The 8,489-nt window shown below is 39.9% G+C and overlaps 1 long non-coding RNA gene across 1 annotated transcript; it reads right to left on the reverse strand.

The window, feature by feature from the left end:
* Window positions 1-5,098: 5,098 nt before the first annotated feature.
* LOC132708275 (uncharacterized) lies at window positions 5,099-7,887 on the reverse strand. The gene is made up of 4 exons (XR_009619887.1): window positions 7,718-7,887; window positions 7,249-7,386; window positions 7,016-7,191; window positions 5,099-5,170 (listed from the first exon to the last, which is right to left on the reverse strand). It is a non-coding gene; the product is annotated as an uncharacterized LOC132708275 (long non-coding RNA).
* Between the last annotated feature and the right edge of the window lie 602 nt (window positions 7,888-8,489).

Consider the following 8,489-nt stretch of genomic DNA (forward strand, 5'->3'; position numbering starts at 1 on the left):
CTCTTGACAATTCTTCGTTGTGGGTTCAGGTAGTTCGTTATTTTACCTTGGACTGTTTGTTGAACTATCTGCATCACGAGACTCTAAAATATCACTCATTTGTGTATTAACACAAATATCAGTTTTTTCAAGTTTCTTGTCGTCATCTTTTTTAGAATTTTTTTCATCGAATTCTAAAACATCCTCAGTCACGTCTATATCTCCTAAAGATTGTGCTTTGAGCTTATCACCTTTTCCTGCGTTTAATAATAAGAGTACTTTTGCCACTTTCGCAGTCTGGTAAGTGTCTTCAGCTGGCCTTAAAAAGCAAATAAGAATTGAAAAGCACACTGCAAAAAAGGGGAAAAACAAAACAAACAATTAATTAAAAAAATAACTTATACTTGTAAAACTCTCTGTGTGTCTTCTCCGTGTATCCCATAAATCGAGCAATTTGTTCCATTTCATCGTCTTTGAAGTTCATTAACTGTAAAATTGTGGCTATCTGTTTTCCAAATTTAGTTGACCTTAGTAGCTCAGGTTTTTTAGCACCACATGTTTTTGCAAATTTTCTAACTAAATAGGACCCACACATCCTGACGAACCAGGGTTTGCAAACACGTACTTATTTTCCTTAGGAAAAATATCAACATTTTCTCGTAATTTTAATAACAAGTCGATATATATTTGCATTTGTTTTGTAAAAAGTATTGGAACTGGTTTACTTCCTTTGCCAAAGACCACTACTCTTTTAAAATATTTGCTCATAATTTTTTCAAACTCTGTAAGAGCGTTTAAAAATTCCCAGTGATTTAAAGAGAAGTAATCTCTTTTATAAGAATCGATGTCCAAAAATTGGATTTCGCCTATCCGTTTCCTATTAAAAACCAAAACAAGGCAAAGCGTACAGAATTTTATAATTAACAATTATGTCCTTATTTTCTTGCAAGTTTTGATATGCTTCTGATGCTCTCGTAGTAATATAATTATTGAAGCATTTAATATCTTCAGTCAGTGGCACTAACTTGAGCCTTCCTAAATTAACTTCATTAAGCACCTTATTTGCTAAATTTTTCATTTCAGATTTTTCTTTCAATTTTTGTTCTCTTTCTTTTTCAGACATTTGGAGAAATATAGGATTTCTTGTTAAAACAGCTTTTTTGGCTACGCCGCAAAGAAATTTCAAATTGGTTCCTAAGTGTAGAGCCAAAGATGATGCTTTAAACGTTTTCTTTTCTCTGTCATAATCGCAAATTATTTTGAAAGCAGCTACACAATATTTTCATACATATTTGGTTTCAAAACAAGACCTTTTGAATAGATGGATAAAGGGACTTTCAGCCGAACCTAACCTCATTTTTTGGCTTCCCGGCCACGGGCCCCCCGCCCCCGGGCCACTCGGTCATGGGCCACTCGGCCATAGGCTTTGGGTCTTCTTCTTTTTTTTGGCTGTTCGCCCATTGGCCACTCGCCCTAACCTAACCAAACCGTCGTCCGTGGTGCCAACCTAGCCAAACCGTTGTCAGTGGTGCCAACCAAACCGTTGTCCGTGGTGCCAACCTAACCAAACCGTTGTCCGTGGTGCCAACTAAACCGTTGTCCGTGGTGCCAACCTAACCAAACCGTTGTCCGTGGTGCCAACCAAATCGTTGTCCGTGGTGCGTAGTTTGTCCGCTCGCCCATTCGCCCATGAGCCGTTCGCCCGCGCGGGGGCGTAGCCCCCGCTGGCAGAGTCCCCGCTGCGCCCCACCCCCCCGTCCTAAAGCATCTCGGGGCTGCCTAACCAAACCACCGTGGTGCCAACCAAAACCCGTCCGTCGTTGAACGGTCACTTTAAGGCCGAGCTAATTATGTACCGCCGATTCCGTCCCGTTGCTGCTAGATGTCCCGCGCGCGCGCTCTCGACATTATTCCTATCAGCGGCTGCGTCACCGCGAGGCGCCCCCCCACCGGCAGGTGACGGAGACGCTAGGATGGGATGACGCGGTGATCGGGTGTATAGGATCGACGGTAAACAAGTCGAGTGACTTATACATAGTGTCTTAATAATCAGGTACACCCGGTGTGTCCAAGTTTAATTAAAGAAAACTATATATACAATAACAAATATTTATCGAGGAGGGTCTTCTTCTTCTTCTTTTTGCGTCCAGTTAGTCGGCCATCCCGGTGTTCCTGTTGATGACGTTCTTGTTCCCGCAAAAAAAAATCTTTAAACGAAACCAGCATCTAAATTTTCGATGAGGGAGAGTGCGGCATTACCCCGCATTACTTCAACCACCTCCCCCCTGTATATATATATATATATATATATATATATATATATATATATATATATATATATATATATATATATATATATATATATATATATATGATGACACTATATTCCGGGATATCATCCGTTCGCTCGCTGAACCCCGACTGGAATCCTGCATCCGACTGGAATCCTGCAAATCCTGCATCCGACCGGAATCCTGCAGACGCCCCGCCAAAATCTCACCCGGCACCCTCAACGCTCGCGCTCCGAAAACACTTCGAAGTGTTCGAAGTGTTTTCGGAGCGCGAGCGTTGAGGGTGCCGGGTGAGATTTTGGCGGGGCGTCTGCAGGATTCCGGTCGGATGCAGGATTTGCAGGATTCCAGTCGGATGCAGGATTCCAGTCGGGGTTCAGCGAGCGAACGGATGATATCCCGGAATATAGTGTCATCACATTTTTCCATCCGTGAATCAATACGTGAGAATATATATATATATATATATATATATATATATATATATATATATATATACATATATATAGACACTCCGTAATTTCATTTTGTCAGTATGTTATACTTTGCGTCCGGAAGCGGTCTCGTTAACACGCTGATAAATAAGTTACCTTTCGAACTACACCTTCCCGGTTATCAATTTTGCGGACCGGGGACGAAATTGAAAAAACGGCTCAGTCGCGGCGATAGCAGCGTGAATCCTTTGGACGCGGCGTGTAGGGAACACGATATTGCTTATTCGTAACACCAATCGCTCGAGAAGCGCCACAAAGCGGATAAAGAGTTGGAAAAGCGTGCGTGGGAGCGAGTAAAAGCGAAAGACGCGAAGTTTGGTGAAAAAGCGGGAGCGTTCCTTGTCACTGCCACAGTTAAGGCCAAACGCAAGCTCGGTATGGGCCAACCAAAGCAGCGGAAACAGCAGCAGCAGAAACGTCGTCGCTCGAGGCTAAAAAAAAAGAAGGCGGGTGGGCGCAAGAAAATTAAAGTATCCCGCAAGCAGCGTAGCCCCGTTTCCTTTCGACAGGGGATCGTTAAAAAAATTCGCAACGCATTAAAGAAAAAACAATTGTTGCACCACGATAATCCGGCAACTTTAAAGCGCGGTGTGTCGGAGGTGCTTCGGGCGTCAAAAAGGCGGGCGGGCGTAAAAAAAATTAAGGTGCCCCGCATTATACCGTTCGAATCGAAGAAGAAGAAGGGGGGAATTTTACCCCTTTTACCGTTATTGGGTGCCCTCTGGGCTTTGGGTTCGCTCTAGGGCGGTGCCGCTGCCATTACCAAAACAGTCATCGATGTGCAAAACGCACGAAAGAAACTAGAGGAGGACATTCGACACGACCGCGCAATGGAAGAGATCGGGAAGACCGGTTCGGGGTTATTTTTGAAAAAGAGTCCGAGCGGCGGATTCGGTCTCTACCTGAAGAAGCAAAAAAACTCCCTATAAAGCTGCCCAGAAGAGTCCTATACGATGTCGATTTAGTAGCGGCGGCACGCAAGTTAAAAATACCTTACTTTAGGGGTGTCTTTATGCGAGACACCTTACCCGAACGAATCAGATCGAAAGAGTGTGGTATAGTTAATTTGGAATTGAGTCGAAATCGAGGAACTCACTGGGTAGCCTACAAGAAGATGGGGACGAATGTCGACTATTTCGACAGTTTCGGTAACCTAAAACCGCCCGTGGAATTGGTTAAATACTTCGGCGGTAATGGCGTCAACATCTACTACAATCACGACCGATATCAAAAGTTTACACAGTACAATTGCGGCCATTTATGCTTGCAATTTCTCTATAAAAGCGAGGGAGCGCGCGCCTCCCCCCAAAAGAGAACATGTCCGTCATCTTTACGTTGAAGGGACACAGTTCGGTTTTGTCCATCGACTTTGTCAATCCGCTGCAGTTGGACGAAGGCGTAGAGTACGGTTTGGCTCTGATCGGATTCCACTCGTACAACAACATCCCCAACATTGAGAACGGCTCGAATAAGTTGTATCATTTCGACGAGGACAACCATGAGAACGTAATTAACATTCCGACCGGGTCGTACGAAATTAGTGACATTGAAAACTACATTAACGAGCATCTACCGAAAAAAAATCCGGTCGAGAAGAATGCAAAGTTAAAAGACGAGATCTCGATCAAGCCCAACAACAATACGATAAAATGTGAAATCTATAGCGACACGTACGGGATAAACTTTAAAGATCACGACGACAGAATCGGAAAACTGTTGGGTTTTTCGCGGAAAATTCTGGAACCCCGCAGCGTGCACTGTTCCGATTTGCCTGTGGACATAATAAAAGTGAGAACCATACATATAGATAGCAATAACGTCCGGAGTGTTTTACAACGACAGACCTTCGCACACAATTTACGAGTTTGCCTTGTCCGTGGATCCGGGGAGTAGTGATTAAGTACAGGATAGTCTTCCCCCACTCCTCTCCCTTTTGTGGGCGTGTCCTCCTTACCCACGACTCTCTAGCTCCTCCCCCTTTACCCATAATCCCTTGAAACTGGCCCCCATTGGATAAGCAAGCACCAATGGGGTTTAATCAATCTCCCCACCTCTAGTTTGCGATCGCGGCGAAGCCAATCAGAGCCCAGATATTTTCCCACCCGTAAGAAAAGCAATGGCGTCAATGAGACTTGATCATATTGTTCGCGTGACCATCTGCACCCTCTAGCGGTTCGAATGTAAACTAGTGTCCCCTCTTGGAATAAGATTTTATTTAATAAGGTAACCCCACCTAGTGAATATTGACCAAAACAATTTATTTTAAAAACTTATAGTTCTGCGAATGTGTACCCTCGCGGGTACAAACTGTACTTTTATTGCGCACAAAGGACAGGGGAAATAAAGACGAAAAGTGTTGGATTTCTTTTTTCGGAACTGGAAGCTGGCAGGCACCACCAATAATATCTGCAAAACAAAAACCTGGTTAAAATTTTCATTAATAAAGTAGGATATTAGAAACCATATACCTTTTTAATTTACTAAGCCATCTACCGTGCGTTAACTTCATACATATTTCCGCATGCTTCTGTTTTAAGGTATCGTGAAATATTTGACTATTTATCTGGGAAAAGTTCATATGTCGAAAATATTATGTGTATGTGGCCGCGGTAGGCTTTCTTTGCTATTATAATTTTACTTTTATTATTTAATATTTACAAAATTAATTTATCTATCTTATTGATGATTTTGATTTTCTTTGCTATTTTATTATTTGTTTTTATTATTTAATATTTTCAAAATTAATTTATCTATCTTATTGATGATTTTAAGATATCGCAGTCAACTTTACTATTTCATCAATTTCTTTTATTTATTGCTGATCTTTGAGGATAGTGTACATACTTTTTTTCGTAACTTATCTGTATCTACCCTTTAATTTCCTATCAAGCCATAAAGCAAACTCGAAAGGCATCTTAACTAAAAAGTCATATACTTTAAAGCTGCTGCTACTACTACATGAAAGTGTGTTTCTATGGCAATCTCAACAACAATGAAATCTGGACGCTTATACTAAATACTGTAATACTCTTCTCTGCTAACGCTCTAGGAGACGCTATTTGAACCCTGTTCAAAGAAAAACTTCTACAGCACAAATAACCTCTCTGAACCACACTTAAGCGCATCACTCTTTCACTGTCTTGCAGCCTTCAGATTAATATTCCGTACTAACTACGTATGCCATACACGAAACGTTCTCTTTTCTAATTTTTTTCTATGCGCTACATTAACGAGCAGTATCTGAACATTTCTGTCTGTGTATTTTGTTAGTCACCTTAAAAAAAATTAAAAAAAGGTATGCGAACCTAGAGGATATTTTCCATATTTTTCACAAATGGTGCCAACAATTAATGCAAGTATTATTTTTAATAATAATCTATCTTTCGCTATGACACGAAAACATCAATTTTTTAATTCTAACTTCTCTCTTAGAGCTTTCCTTTAGTCTCTATCTGTTCTTTAACTAAATCCCCGCCTTTTTGAAAAACCAACCTCTAAAAATACTTAATTTTCTCTAATATAAATTTGTACGTTTTCCGCAATATGTGTGAATATTTTTGCTAGAGCATTTTTAAAAATATAATTCTAATGATACGTGTTTACGATTTGAAGATAACGAAACATTCATCAGTTTCATAAATGAGAGCTCACTGCCAAACTACCAAACATCACAGTACAAACTACCGTACTACGCCCCCCTGGACAAAATCAGGTTAGTCAGCGTTATTAATTCTACCTGCGTTAACGAATAGCGTATTGTTAATTAAGGTTTAATACGCAGAAAATTTAAGTAACAAATAATTGCAATGAAACTCACTAACATCATAAATTATTTAAAAAAAATTAGAACAGTTGGAATTTACTGAAGTAACCAATTTGGCACTAAAAATGGAAATTTTCGATACTCTACTAGGTGCCTACAATAAATTTTACTATTATTTTTAATGCAGAGACACAACGATTTTCTAGTTCTGAATTTGATCAGGGGTATATGACCATTGTTTACGCCGACTCTAAAAAGCATGCCGTCTATTGTTTTTGAACGCCCCATTTTGTGTATTATGTTCAAAACAGAGACTCTCTGGGCTTTCGACTACAGCTACCAGCTACTACTTTCAATAATATTAACACAAAAAAAACTAGGTGGCATTTCTATAACACGTGCAAAGTTTATGTGAAACTGACTGGAAGACAGAGTAATGCACCAATATGTTACTAAACATATTTCCATAGAATTCCGTAAGAGCTTACCTCCAAGTTTTCTCATTTAGTCAGTCAAAGCATCAAATGGGAAATTCCAATCCAACATATGTAGTGGTGGAAATATATCAATCGCCTACGTTACCGATGGTACCCGACTGAAGCTTCTGCGTCTTCTTTACCCCACATGCCTACTTAAAAAGATACTGGTCTAAGTCTCAATATTCCTGTTAAAAAAAAGAGAGGTTCTATATTGCCATAAATATGTGTTTTCAAAATTTTACCTGAATGGTTCGTGATTCCTTATATATGCAGTGTTGGCAGCAATGTGGCGACGACTACGCTGAAACTTTCCATATCTCGTGTCCCCATGACTGGTCTGTTTCATATATGAAAGCTCACCTCGCACGGGTTTGAACCTCCTTTAAAAAAAAAAAACAGGCAAGACTTATACTTATCATATCAAAGTAATATGAGGAACTTATATTTTATGCCAAAACTTATTTCATCACCTCCAAAGGGGAGTAGGGGTTTCTAAAGTATGGTAGGTACATCTCTTTCATTTTTTAATTAAAAAAGTGACACAATTACGCGACGTAACTCGATCCGGATCGTTAACGCGTCTCAAGATGGGGGGTTTAGAGATGCTGAGGTCATTAAATTGATTCACTGATAGCAGTACACACTGAAACCCCTTATTTCCAAAATAAAAAATTGTTAACTGTTAACACAAAAAAAAAACTATTTTCTCACCAATTATATTTCTGGGGTCGTTTTCAGAATTTGTCCAACGTAGAATCCCAAGAGGATAGGGCCGCAATTTCGAAAAATGTTCATGTCTCCCCACTATGCATTTGTACACGAAGCAGGGCCGGATTAACAGCAATTATATTCTTGTCAGTCAACATACAGCCGCCGATTGAATTCTCGGATTCTGCTTTACTAATTGCCATGGTCTGTCAAATATGTTACTTAAAAATTGTATATTTTTTACAAATAATATACCTTTCCTAAAATAATTCCGCCTTTGTCAAGTTGGACAAGGGCACGTCTGTCCGCTTTGAAAAGCGCGGCGTATGTATCTTCCAAAATGATCCAAGCAGGCTCGGATTGCCAGCAAATACACAACTCGCCGATTCATTTCTGAGATGTTGCTTCACGAGTTACCATGATCTGTCAAATATTTTAATTAAAAAAAAATCTATTATTTAGCAACAATATACCTTTTTAAAAATAATTTCGTCTTTTTCAAGTTCAACAGGACACGCGTGTTCGTTTCAGTTGGACAAGGGCACGTCTGTTCGCTTTGAAAAGCGCGGCGTATGTATCTTCCAAAATGATCCAAATTGTTAACCTTTTTTTGATTCTTCGTTATGCAAATCTAAATGGAGCAGGCTCGGATTGTCAGCAAATACACAACTCGCCGATTCAATTCTGAGATGTTGCTTCACGAGTTACCATGATCTGTCAAATATTTTAATTAAAAAAAAAAATCTATTATTTAGCAACAATATACCTTTTTAAA

The sequence above is a fragment of the Cylas formicarius genome, unplaced genomic scaffold (genome assembly GCF_029955315.1).
Source record: "Cylas formicarius isolate icCylForm1 unplaced genomic scaffold, icCylForm1.1 PGA_scaffold_10__41_contigs__length_53128322, whole genome shotgun sequence".
NCBI lineage: Eukaryota > Metazoa > Arthropoda > Insecta > Coleoptera > Brentidae > Cylas > Cylas formicarius.